This window comes from Bos javanicus, chromosome 1, assembly GCF_032452875.1.
Source record: "Bos javanicus breed banteng chromosome 1, ARS-OSU_banteng_1.0, whole genome shotgun sequence".
Lineage (NCBI taxonomy): Eukaryota > Metazoa > Chordata > Mammalia > Artiodactyla > Bovidae > Bos > Bos javanicus.
In genome coordinates, this window is record NC_083868.1 from 148,353,139 (window position 1) to 148,366,823 (window position 13,685).

Here is a 13,685-nt window from a genome sequence, read left to right on the forward strand (position 1 = left end):
GTCCCACAGCCCGGGGGCTAATCAACAACACACATTTTATTTCTCACTGTTCTGGAGGCTGGAGTCAAGGTCACGGTGCAGGCAGACTCAGTGTCTGGCCAGTGCCCTCTTCCTGGTTCACAGTTAGCCGTCTTTGGGTCTGTCGTCACATGGTAGGGGGCAGGGAGCCCTGCAGGGCCTCTTTCATAATAAAAGGGCACTAATCCCACTCACAAGGGCTCCACCTTCATGACCTCATCACCCCCCAAAGGCCCCACCCTCGTGACCTCATCACCTCCCAAAGGCCACTCCTAAGACCATCATTCTGGGGAACACACTTCCAGACCACTGATGGGCCTGATAACCTGTGCCCACCCAATAGCACCTCACCAGCTCTGCACCAGCCAGTTAGTGGGCGCTGTTTGTGGGGTGTCTTTTAAGGAAGGTCAGCCCTCCAGGTTGGGCTTCCCAATGTGTCCCCCCCGAGAGGGCCCTCCCAGTCCTCCTCCCCAACCTGTCCTCTGTCCACTGAGACACAGTTGGCATTGCTGCCCGTGATCCCTACTGCACCAGACTCTGCTTAGCACGTGAGCTGGAAGTAGGGCCAGGAGCCCCCCCCTTAGCCCTGTGATGCCTGGTTCCATCATGTGAACTCACCTTTGGGACCCCATCTTGTAGAGAAATGGCATCTCAGTTTTGGGCGTTTGTTTTAGTCATCTTCCAGCAACCTGTGCTGTTGTCTGGAGGGGTGACCTTGAGGGTGGAAGGGGTCAGGTAAGTGGGGTATCCAGGTCATACTGGAAAGCCTGAGCCCGAATGCCTCCTGAGAAGAGACCACATTTGATGATGTTGGCAATTATTGACGCTTCGCTTGTCGGCAGAGTGGATCCTCTGAGGGAGAGTGGTGAGCAGAGGGCCCGTTTGCTTCTGGCAGTGTTCTCATGGTCTCGGCACTGGGGTTTAGGAGACACAGCTGATAGAGCTCCCGTCCCTGGTTGTGAAGATGATGCCAGTGCTCTGTCATTCCTCACTGGTGGGGGAGGTCCCGGGGCCCAGGTGGCATCACTGACTCCTTCCCACCCCAGGGTATCCCGGAGGAGCTGAGAACTGTCAGGAATGTTGCTGCTTGGGGTCGAAAGCGTGGCCTCGCTGTGAGCCACTCAGACACCATAAGGCCAACAACATAGTCCTTCTGAAAGGAGCGTTTCTCTTTGCTGAAAGGAGTCTGATACACTTGCAATAATTTATAGCTGAGGTACTCTCTTTTACATCTGAGCAAAGGATTTTTTTTTCTTTTTCTGGCTAGTCTTCTTTTCAGATATACTGAAGGGATAGAAATAGTCCAGATTTGGGCAGGTGAATTATTCTTCCAGTAAGCTAATGATGAAAGCGCATCTGAAAAAAAAAAAAAAAGAAAAGGCTCGTCTAGCAGAATGAATGTATGGACAAGGGAAGGGGCCTGTGATTCACTTACATGTTCTAAATACTATCACGAAAGCTAAGAAACCAGGACTGAATTGTGTCTCCCCCACCCCTGACCCTGACTCCCGCCACCAAATTCATGTCAACACAACCCCCAGTGTGGCTGGAGTTGGCATTTTCAGGAGATAAGTAAGGTTCATTGAGGTCATAAGGGTGGGGCCCCAATCCAGTAGGACTGTGGCCTTCCCAGAAGAGCAAGCTCTCTTCCCTCCACACGAGGATCCAGTGAGAAGACACCTCTGCAAACCCGGAGGAGAACTGAATCAGCTGGCACCTTGATCTTGGACCTCCAGCCTCCAGAACAGTGAGAAATAAACTTCCATTGTTGAAGCCCCCCAGACTGTGGTATTTTGTTATGGCAAACTTATACAGAAGGAAATGAGTTAGCTGGGCTATTTTTCAAAAAGGATGACCGATGGAACATGAACATCAGCACTCAAGCTTGTGTTTGAGCCAAATTACAAGCGTTCCCATTTATTTATCTTTTTTAATGGTCTTTTCTTTTAAAAAAAAAATAGCTTTGTTGTACAATAAGCTATACGTTTATGAAGTGCTTAATTGATGAGTTCTGATCTTCAGTTCAGTACGGGGGCTTCTCTGGTGTTTCAGACAGTGAAGAATCTGCCTGCAGTGCAGGAGACCCGGGTTCAATCCCTGGGTCAGGAAGATCCCCTGAGGAGGAAATGGCAACCCGCTCCAGTCTTCTTGCTTGGAAAATTTCATGGACAGAGGAGCCTGGCAGGCTACAGTCTGTGGGGCCACAAAGAGTGGGGCAGGACTGAGCGTGTGCACACGGAACCTTCCCCACATAAGAGCGTGCATCCATCCCCAGAAGTTTCCCCACAGCCTTCTGTGGTCCCTTCTCCATCCCCTCTCCCCATCCCTAGGTAACTGCTGGGCTGCTTTCCTTTACAATTCGACTAGTTTGCATTTTCTAAAATTTTATATAAACAGACTCATACAGCATATGTTCTTTTTCACCCTCGCCTCGCCTCCCCCTCACCCCACAGTCTGTCTGCTTTTACTCAGCAAAACTCTTCTGAGAGTCATCCAAGGCCTGTGTATTGATAGTTTATTCCTTTTTACTGCTGAGTACAGTTTTATGGATATACACCATTAACTTGGTCATTTGCCTATTAATGGACACTGGGTTGCTTCCAGTAGGCAGGTAAATATTTTTAAAAACTACCAAATTGTTTTCCAAAGTGGCTATATCATTTTATACCCCACCAGCACTTATAATAACTCCAGTTCTTCCATATTCTTATCAACACTTGGTATGGGCAGTCTTTCTTTTTTAAATTGAAGTACAGTTGATTTATATTTTCAGGTGTACAGGATAGCGATTCAGTATTTTTGCAGGTTATGCTGTATTAAAAGTTGTTATACAATGATGGCTATAATTCCCTGTGCTATATTATATAATATATCCTTGTTGCTTATCTATTTTATGCATAATAGTTTGTATCTCTTAATCTAATACCCCTACTTTGTCCCTCACGCTTTCCCCAACCCCTCCAGTGGTTTTTTTGTCTGTATCTGTGAGTCTGTTCCTGTTTGGGGCTTCCCTGGTGGCTCAGCTGGTAAAGAATCCACCCACAAAGTGGGAGACTTGGGTTCAGTCCCTGGGTTGGGAAGATCCCCCAGAGAAGAGAAAGGCTACCCACTCCAGTATTCTGGCCTGGACAATTCCGTGGACTGTATAGTCCATGGGGTTGCAAAGAGTTGGACACGACTGAGCGACTTTCACTTTCTGTTTTGCATATACATTCATTGTATTATTTTTTAGATTCCACATATAAGTGATATCATAAAATATTTGTATTGTATGATGTCTCTGTCTGATTTATTTCACTAAGCATAATATTCTCTCAGTCCATCCACATGGCTGCAGATGCAGAATTTCATTCTCTTTTATGGTTGAGTAAATATTGCATTGTGTGTGTGCACATGTGAGCACACACACATGCCACATCTTCCTTATCCATTCATCTGTTGATAGGCAGTCGGGCTGCTTCTGTGTCTTGGCTGCTGTAGATAGTGCTGCTGCGAACAGTGGGGTGCCTGTATCTTTTTAAATTAATGCTTTTATTTTTTCTGACTATTCAGCAGTAGAAATGACTGGATCATATGGTCATTCTACTTTTAGTTTTAATTTAGGGACCTCCATACTGTTTTCCATAGTGTCTGCACCAGTTTACTTTCCCAGCAACAGTGTATGAGTGTTCCCTTTTCTTCACATCATCTCCAACAATTGATATCTGACTGATGATAGCCATTCTGACAGTTGTGAGGGGATATCATTGTTCTTTTGATTGCATTTCTTTAATAATTGGTGATGTTGAACATTTTTCCATGTGCCTGTTAGCTGCCTGTATGTGCTTTTTGGAAAAACATCGGTTGAGGTCTTCTGCCCATTTCTGATTGAGTTTTTTTTTTTTTTTTCTTTTTGATATTGAGTTGTCTTGAGTTCTTTGTGTATTTGGATATTAACACCTTGTCAATCTATCATTTCCAAATATTTTCTCCAGTTCCATAGGTTTTCTTTTTGTTTTGTCCATGGTTTCCTTTGCTTTGCAAAATCTTTTAATTAGGTCCCATTTGTTTATTTTTGTTTTTATTTCCTTAGATCCAGAAAAAATATTGCTATGGGTTATGTCCTAGAGTTCTGCCTATGTTCTTCCATAGGAGTTTTATGGTTTCTGGTCTTACATTTACTCCATTTTGGTCTTTAACCCCCTTTGAGTTTATTTTTATATGGTGTGAGGTGATCTTCTAATCTCATGGTTTTACATGTGCCTGTCTCATTTTCCCAGTATCAGTTGTTGAGGAGACTTTTTTCCCATTGTATGCTCTTGCCTCCTCTATATTTTTAGATTAATTAACCATACAGGCATGGATTTACTTCTGGCTCGCTAGTCTGTTCCATTGATCTATGTGTCTATGATCTATGCGACCTATGTGTCTGTCTTTGTGCCAGTACCATACTGTTTTGATTACGATAGCTTTGTAGTATAACCTGAAGTCTTGAGAGGCTGATAACCTCTAGCTTTGTTCTTTTTCCCCTATTGCTTTGGCAGTTCAGGGTCTTTTATGGTTCCATGTGAATTTTAGGATTATTCTAGTTCTGTGAAAAAAAATGTCATGGATATCTTAATAGCAATTGCATGAAATCTGTAGGTTGCTTTGGGTAGGATGGCCATTTTAACAATATTAATTCTCCCAATTTAAGAGCACAGGATATGGCAGTCTTTTTGTTTTTGGCTTATCGGTAGGAGTGTGGTCATATCTCCCTTTATCTTTTGCATTTCCCAAATGATTAATGATCAGATGGTTAGTGTGTGATCCCTGTAAATTTGTTTTAACCTGATAAAAATACAACACAAAGAGAACTCTAAGACTCTACATCGTTTCGATATATGTAATAGTGAATCATTGGGAATGACCGCCCTCAGTAGGGGCTGATGCAAGTGTGATGACCAGCAGCGTTCACCTGAGGTGGACTTGTAGTTACTAACGTGAAAAATACTCAAGATAAAGTAGAGGGGCAAAAAAGGCGGGTTGAACAGTTCGTGTATAGCTGTGTCTCCTGTGTGTGTGTGTGTGTGTGTGTGTGTGTGTGTGTGTAAGGAAAAAAGGGAGTGAGGGGGCACTGTATAGGGATGGACAAGATCTTGAAACCCTTTATTGTTAGACTAGTTCACTTGCAGTTTTTCGTAATTCTAGAGCAGGTTCTAACAGGTGTCTTTCTTCCTGTGGCTGTTTGTGTAACGTGCGTCTCCCATGGCAGAGCTGCTGTGTCAGTGAACGTAGTTAAACCTTTGGACACACGAGTCCGTGTGGACTTTATTGTGCTCCACTAATTGTCTGCATGGTGCCAGGGCCACACCTTCCAGCTCCTGTGCTTTATGCCTTTATCTGGCAGGACCATGTTTTCCACCCTAGCCTCATAACCACTCTTCAATTCCAGAATTTTTCTACCTTTCCCAGGTGGTTTTCTTCCAGGTGAACTTCAGAATCATTTGCAAAGTTTAAAGAAACTCTTACAGGGGCTGTTGGTATTAGGTATCAGTTATTGTATATTTCAGGGGAAGTGACATCTTCACACAATCGGGCTTCCTCCAGCCTGAAAATGTGGTGGTCTCCTCAGTGACTAAAAAGCGTTCACTTAGGTTCCTAAGCATTGGATTGTGTTTCTTACCTAAATCTTTACTGTATCTTAAATATATTAAGATATTTTATACATGTATTTTTTTGCTATTATCAATGGGATTATTTTACACTGTTTTAATGACTGTTGCCAGTGTTCTTGCCTGGAGAATCCCAGGGATGGGGGAGCCTGGTGGGCTGCCATCTATGGGGTCACGCAGAGTCGGACACGACTGAAGCGACTTAGCAGCAGCAGCAATGACTGTTGCCACATTGGAAACTATCAATTTACAGAATTTGGAAACTAGCCAACTTGGTGAATTTATTTCTTAGTTTTTTTTCAGCTAATTGTATTGAGTTCTTCGGGTAGACCGTTGTACGTACCATCATACCATCAACCAGTCCTGTTTGTGTTTTTTCGTTAGCGTCTTCTGGATCTGGGTTGAACACTGATGATACTGTCAGTGCTTCAGTAACAGTACCTTGAGCTGCTGTCGCAAAGAAGTCGAAAACTTCAGTGCCACCCTAAGACTGAAGTTTCTTGCTCATGAATCAGTTCTGCAGTGGTGGGTCCAGATTGGGTGACTGACGTTCACATGATCATTCCACAGGCTAAAGCCAGGGACCCTGCTGTACTTAACGTGGCTCCCAACATTTGCTGACATTCTGTCCCACCGGAAGGGGGAGGAGCATCTAGGTGTGTGCTCGGACTTTAATGGCACAAGCTGCACTGTGTGGGCTCAGTCACGTCTGACCCTCTGTGACCCCACGGCACATGCTGCTGCTGCTGCTAAGTCGCTTCAGTCGTGTCCGACTCTGTGCGCCCCCAAAGATGGCAGCCCATCAGGCTCTTCTGTCCCTGGGATTCTCCAGGCAAGAACACTGGAGCGCTTCCACTCATATCTTCAAGGGAGAGGAATGCTCAGCTGGCGCAGCGTCCCTGGCCCGGTTTATACCCCTTACCACAGAAGGGGACTTGATTCAGGTGGGCAGTCCCTGCCCCTGCCCACCTCCCCACCCCATGCCCTGGCATGCACCAACATTAAAGGGAGTGCCTCAGCTGGGCAGGTCCATTGTATTGCTTGCCTCATCAAGGGCCGGTTTGTTCCCTATTCACTAACCTTAAGAACTTCTTATCTCTATATGGCAAGAAATGTATTAATGTGTTCATTTCATTACCTGATCAGTTTGTAAGGTATTGATTGCTTTCATCCAAGCAACACTGTTCTGCCCTATGTTTTACTCCATGTGCTTTCGGTGCTTATTGTCTGGCTTAAGTCACATCCTCCCAGCACCTGAGATACGCCTTGGAAGTGAACATGTTGTGCTAAGGTGTGCTGAGTCAGAGGTTGTGGGGTGAAGGAGGAAACACCCAGCTTAGGAGCAGAGCCCTGGGGCTCAGGGGCAGGCCCCGCACTTTGCAGCTTGGGGCCAACGTGCTGGTCACCCACTCGACCACCCCCCTTCCTCCTCGTTGAGAGAACCCAGGCACATCTAGGGATCAGGTGGTGATGCACTGCAGGATGGTAGCCCCCACCTTCCAGCCCCAGTGGAATATTATTGTCGGAGGACTTAATCCTAATAGTTCCATTATCCTTGGCATTTGGCAGGGATTAATTCAGACATAGGTACGTGATCTCTGACCGTGAGATGTGGCCGGCCAGTTTTGGGAGAGGATTTCCTCTAATACAGACAGACAAGAAAGGAACAGACCTTTTTTTTTTTTTTTCCTTGCTTTTCTCTGTAGTCATGTGAGAATTTAATGCCTAATATGCAGTGGACCTCTGAGGTTATGGAAGGAAAACTGAAGAGAAGTCAGTTTACTGTTGGGAGTATATAAGCACGAAAGCGTTTGGGTCCCTTTAGGATGTCACTGAGCTCTTACATTGACCAAACACAGAAGCATATGGACCAGGGTTTCTTGGCCCAGCGTTGTTAACCTTCTGTGATTCCTGCATCAGCAAGGAAGCCCCGCATCTCTTCCCTGAGACAGGGAGAGTCAGATACCCTACTCTTTACATTCCAAAAGCTCCCTATCTGATCTGCAACCTTGGACCGTCCATAACCCATGGAAGCCTGTTTCCTCTGTGGGCTGATGCAGGCACACTTGCTTCTTGACAGTAGGTGTGTGTGTGTCCTTCATAGATGCAGAGTGTCCTGTGTGTGTGTGTCCTTGATGGATGCAGAGTGTCCTGTGGTGGCCTTTTCCCCACCACTGGCCTTGGCATGGTTCTGACCAGAATCAGTCTTTATGGCATAACTGTGTGTGTGTGTGTGTGTTGCTTCTTGACAGTAGGGTGTGTGTGTGTCCTTCATGGATGCAGAGTGTCCTGTGTGTGTGTCCTTTGTGGATGCGCAGTGTCCTGTGTGTGTGTGTGTGTGTGTGTGTCCCCTTCACAGATGCAGAGTGTCCTGTGGTGACCTTTTCCCCCGCTGCTGGCGTTGGCTTGGTTCTGGCCTGAATCAGTCTTTACCGAGTAACTGGTGAGGATTTTATCTCCGTGCCCACATGGACTTCATCCTGCGTATGGACCCCCTCACATCTCCGAGGAGACTGTGTTCCTCCAGGACCTGCCCTGTGCCCGCCGTGCGCTCTGCCTCTCGGTCCCAAGTGTCCCCGGCAGCTTTGTAGATGCTGGGTTTGGAGGGAGGAGATGGCATCGGGCTCGAGCCGACCTGGAGAGAGTGAGCCAGGCCCTCGGGCCTTGGCCACCACTGCTGGGCATGCCACTGGCAGCCGCACCGCCCACCCCCAGCGGCCTTGTTCAGCATCGCCTGCTTCCACGCAGGAGCATACCCCAGGATGAGCCCGGCTGGGTGGGCTTCCAGCTGGCCGGTGCATGGCGGAGAGTTTCAGCCCTGACCTGAGGCTGAACTACCGTCCCTGGCGCTGTGGCTGCCCCTGCTGGCCACCCACCCCTGGTGCCTCCCGATGCCCGAGGCCCTTGTGGGCCAGGGCAGCCCAAGCACCGGGAGGGCGCGTCCCGTTCTGCTCCAGCGGGTGGGGGGCGGTCGGGAGGTGCCCCTGGGACTTCAGTCCCAACACTGAGTCTCACTTGAGCACGCCAGTTCTGTTCTCCCTGGTGTTGTGAAGTTTGAAGAACATTGAGTTCTACCAGTAAAGCGTCTGTGTCTGAAGCCTCTTTGGAATTTATAACGAGACTCTTACCTGCCACATCTTCTTTCTTTCCTCCCGGCTCTTAAACTTTTGACAAGTTGGTTATTAGGCTTTTGGTTTGTCTGTTAGACCTGTCACTTGCATGTGGGTTAACATAACGTTTAAAGAGCAGAAAAACAAGATGTTTCCAGACATTTCACCATCTGTGTGTCTAAATGGTAGGCTTGCATTTATTACTGAATCCGCGTATGCATGGAGGTTAATTATTTCAGCCGTCTCTGCATCGTGTATGTTTCAGGGTTTAGACTGCACTCTGAAGGGTATGTTTGCCCCTCGTGTTCATTTGCCTTTCATGTGGTTTACTGTAGAGCTCAGGTGCCTTGACCTTCATGATTTTCCATCTCTAGCCGCCCCCCCTGCAATGTGGTGATTCCCTTTAACCCCCTGTTGTGTGCTTCTCATCCATTATTTTTCAAACCTAGAATCCTCCAAAATTCTCCACTCCTGTTACTGATAAAGACACCAAATGAAGCCCGGGCTCTTCTGCACATGGTGTTTCAGCCCCAGCGCCCATCCAAGTCCATGGAATGGGGCAGGGTGGGGTGGTTGGCATGTGGACATGAGGGAGGGCCCAGGACCTGTCTTGCAGTCAGCAAAGAATCAAGTCTGGAAACCCGGAAAGCTCTGGAAAGCATCACAGTAGCCCCTGAAGTTCCTAAACAGGCGGGGGGGGGGGGGCGGACAGGGAAAGGAGGTGTAGTGATGAGTGCAGTGGCTCTTATAGCCCACACGTCGTAAATTCAGAGGAGAGGAAGCAAAGAGCCGCGTGTGAGCCCACGTGTAGTAGCCTGCCCCTCCGTGAGGCAGCGAAGCGTTCGTTGGGATGTTTCAAGAAGAGTTTTCTGGCCTAGTGTCAGACTCCCGAGTCCCGTCAGCCAGGAGCCTGGGGTGGCCCCCCAGTGCTGTGTCCCGTGTGCGTGCACACGCATGAGATCCTGATGCCCTGGGGGGCGGGAGTGGACTCAACGCCCCGGAGGCCTCAGCTCCCTTTGGAGTCTGGTCTGCGGAACCAGCGTGAGGGCAGGTGATGGTGCGTTTTCTGTTAATAACGTGAGATGTCGGGCGGCAGCCTGGGACAGGCAGGACGGCTGGAGAGGAGGGCCCGAGAGCTCCCGCCTGGTGCCCCCATCGGAGCCCGGGTTCCCCGTCGCGTCGCCCTTGCCCTTGGCTTCCTGGTCTTTCCGTGTGTGAGGCCCGCCTAGTCCTCCCTCCGCGGCCGAGCCGCCGCACAAGCTGATAGAAACGAGCTTCTGAGACTCGCCGAGCAGAGCCCAGGCCCAGGGCTTGATCTGGCGGTTCTTGGCACACACAGTTGGACCATGCCCCTCTCTGGGCACCGTAAGGTCTCTCCAGGCGTGGAGAGGCTCAGCCTTCAGTCCGTTCTTCCTGTGCCACCCGCGTGCTATTTGTTCAGAAAGTACCAGTGAATGCAAGCTCCAGCAATAAGGTAAACCAGATGCAAAAGAAATAATCTTTAAGACAATTTTAAAAGGAAAAAAAAGTGTCCTATTGGGTCTCTAACAGATGCAGGCAGCTGAGTGAACCTCCGCATCCCGGGCTCTGCAGGCAGCTTTTTTGCTTGGATCATGCAGCGTGGATGAGAACTGACTCCGTAAGGGTGCAGCTCTGCAGGCTTGCTCTCAGCGTTGATCAGAAAGCAGTACAGCGACACACGAGTCAAGGACCTTTGTCAGCAGGAAGCTTGTCCTGTATGGAGTTGGACCTGTGTCACTCCCCTGCTGCCCATGAAAACCGAAGCTGGCCTCGCTGGCTACCTGGGATCCTGGCCCCCGCCCCGGCTCTTGGAGGCTGTGGTGACATGCCAGGTTCCCCACCTGTTTCCTGCCCCCTCCCAAGCTGGTGCAGTGGCCAGGTCGCTGCCATCTGAGGGCAGGCTGGATGCTCTGTGCCGAGGCCTGCTTTACCACGGGAAGTCCTGGCGGTTTGTCCCTACTCAGCAGCTGTCCTGTTTTCATTCCGTCTGGAGGGCACTGTTGCTGTCACCTGGCAAGTATTTAGCGAGTGTTCAAGCTTGTGCTGCCTGGCCAGTGTGACTCACCCTGCAGCTTCATTTTTGTGGCGTGAAACAAACATCCTCATAAAGATGATGGACTTCCAGAAGGAAAACATGCAGGCCTCACCATCTGCTTGACAAGATCCGGGGTTTTAAATTGGCTTCCTCAGCATCCCTTTATAGACGAGTGTCAGGCGTTCCAAGGTCAGCACTAACACTGGGAGGCCAGGTCTGGGCTGTCTCCTTTGGGAAGTTCTGTTTATGTTTATTTTCAGATTAATTCATATTAGAGTATGGAGAAGGAAGTGGCAACCCACTCCAGTGTTCTTGCCTGGAGAGTCCCATGGACGGAGGAGCCTGGTGGGCTGCAGTCCACGCGGTCACAAAGAGTCGGACAGGACTGAGTGACCAACACAGACGTATTAGAGGATAGTTGCTTTTCAACATCGTGTTAGTATCCGCTGTACAGCAAAGTGAATCAGTTAAACACATACGTGGATCCACTCTCTTTTAGATCCTTTTCCCATATAGCTCATTAGAGTACTGAGCAGAGTTCCCCGTGCTATACAGTAGGTCCTTGTTAGTTATCTGTTTTATATATAGCAGTGTGGACATGTTTTCTTCTAGAAATTTTTAAAGGAAACATTTAAAAATTTTATTTTAGAGGCTAAAGCATTTTTAAAATGTAATTTAACTCTCCCCTCGCCCATGTTATTAAATTACCCTCACATTTTTAAAAATTGTGATTAAAATGCACATAACATAAAATTTATCATCTTAACCATTTCCAAGTATATTGAGTTACTTTCCGAGTCCACGACTTGCCCTTTTGGAATTTTTAATCATGTTTCTTACGTAGAGCTGTTTTAATCACGCTGGGAGTCCTGCAGAATATCAGAGTGTCAGACTGCATAATGTCAGTGAAACAAAAGGGAAACATAGGCATTGCCTTGGGTGGAGTGAAGTGAGACTTCCTGGTCTCTGTTAATGGAGCTCGGATGTGGTTCAGACCTTTCCTTTACAACTTATATTTTGTATTTTATTATTTTGTTCTAAGATCAGTCTGCTGAGCCTATGAATACAATGAGGTTAAAACTATTGTAATTATATCTTAATTATAGCTCAAGAAATACTGTAAAATAATACAGGGCCTGGGTGAAACAAATAAGGAAGTTTAATTTCCTGTCTAATCATATTTTTCCTTTTTGGTTAGCATGTTAAAAAGTAATTTTGAAAACATGCTATGTTTTCCTTCCCAATTCATCTGTTTCCCTGAGATATTTATTATACACCTGTAGAAGAGCATTTCACTCTAAGTATACATTGTTTATTCAGTGTTCGTGTGTGTGTGTGTGTGTGTGTATTAAGCTTATTGGCCAGTCACTTTGGGTTTCTGTTTTCCTAAGGAACACAACCCAAACAATGAAGCTTCCCTGGAAATGTTCCCTGAGCTTAGCTCACTGGAGAAGTGTCTTGCCAAAGTGAAATGCCTGGATGGAGGCTGGAAAGAGCAAGGCAGAGTCAGGGTGGGCCTCCTTGACCTGAACCGGGTTCAGTCTTGGCAGCTCTTAAGCAGCTCGAGGGGCAGGAGGAGGGAGTCGGGTGTTTTCAAGCTCTAGCTGGTGGGACTCGGTTCTGGGGTGAGGGGGAGCTATTTTGCTAATTAAAGGGTAAGAAACTCTCACTCTTGAGGGGCTGGAGCAAGTCCCTGGGTCCCTTCAGGACTGTTAAAAAAGAGGCCCTTTGCTCTCTGGTCAAGAAAGAGTGTTCAGTTTAATCCAAGGCATGGACGTCACTCAGGAGTTCATGGTCCTTGCAGCTCAAGACCGGTCTGGCAAGGGCAGCTGGGTGAACACAGCATTCATTTCCTTCTTGGTTTTTGGTGGTGAAATATACATAGAGTAAAATTTACCGTTTTAACTCTTTCTGAGCGTGCAGTCCAGTGACATGCAGTGTCCTTCACTGCTGTGCGGCCATCACCACCATTCATCCCAGAACTTTTGCCTCTTCCTGAGCTGCAAATGCCCTGCCCATTAAACTCACCTCCATCCCCCCATCTCCCCAGCCCCTGCTCACCACCAATTACTTTCTGTGTCTATCACTTGACTACACTAGAAACCTCATGTAAGTGGGATCAGGTAATATCTTTGTGTTTTTGTGTCTGGCTTATTTCATGCTGTGCCTTCAAGGTTCATCCATGCTCTAGCACATGTCAGGATTTCCTTCCTTTTTAAGGCTGAATAATATTCCATTGTACATACAAACCACCTTTATTCATCCATTCATCCACTGATGGGCTCTTGGGTGGTTTCCACCTTTGGGCTATTGTGAATTGTAATGCAGTGAACGTGGTGTGCAGATAACTGTCTGAGTCCCTGCTTTCAGTTCTTCTGGGTGTGTGCCCAAAAATGGAGTTGCTGGATCAAATGGAATTAATAATTTGGTAAAGAAATCAAGTGTTTAATACTGTGAGGAGCACAGCAGCTGACCCATCTTATATTCCCAGCAGCAGTGCACGGCACTGTTTTGAAACCTCCTAGGACAGATTGCTCCAGGGAGAAGGTCTCCTTCTTCAAGAGCAGCAGAAGCTGAGGGCATCAGGAGCCCACCAGGCTCCTTCCAGAGGAGCTGCAGCAGAATGCCTACCCCCAGCCCCGACTTCCCACTGAGAAGTATCTTAGTGGGCTGGCCATGCTGGCCAGATGCTTAGCTCATGCCCCAGGGTGACAGCACTGGTGCCAGAGTTAACAGCCCGCAAGCAGAGATGCACCTGGATTGAGGGTGTGTGGGTGAAGAAAGCCACCAGGGCTGAACCAGCACTTGGTGCTTGAAATATGTAATAGCCAGAGCGAGGAATACATCTTTAGATAACTCCTGTCCTAA

The 13,685-nt window shown here is 47.7% G+C and overlaps 1 protein-coding gene across 4 annotated transcripts in view; it reads left to right on the forward strand.

Moving 5' to 3' along the window:
• The window catches only part of DOP1B (DOP1 leucine zipper like protein B), a 131,004-nt gene that overhangs the window by 16,049 nt on the left and 101,270 nt on the right, over nucleotides 1-13,685 (forward strand). The window lies entirely within an intron of this gene.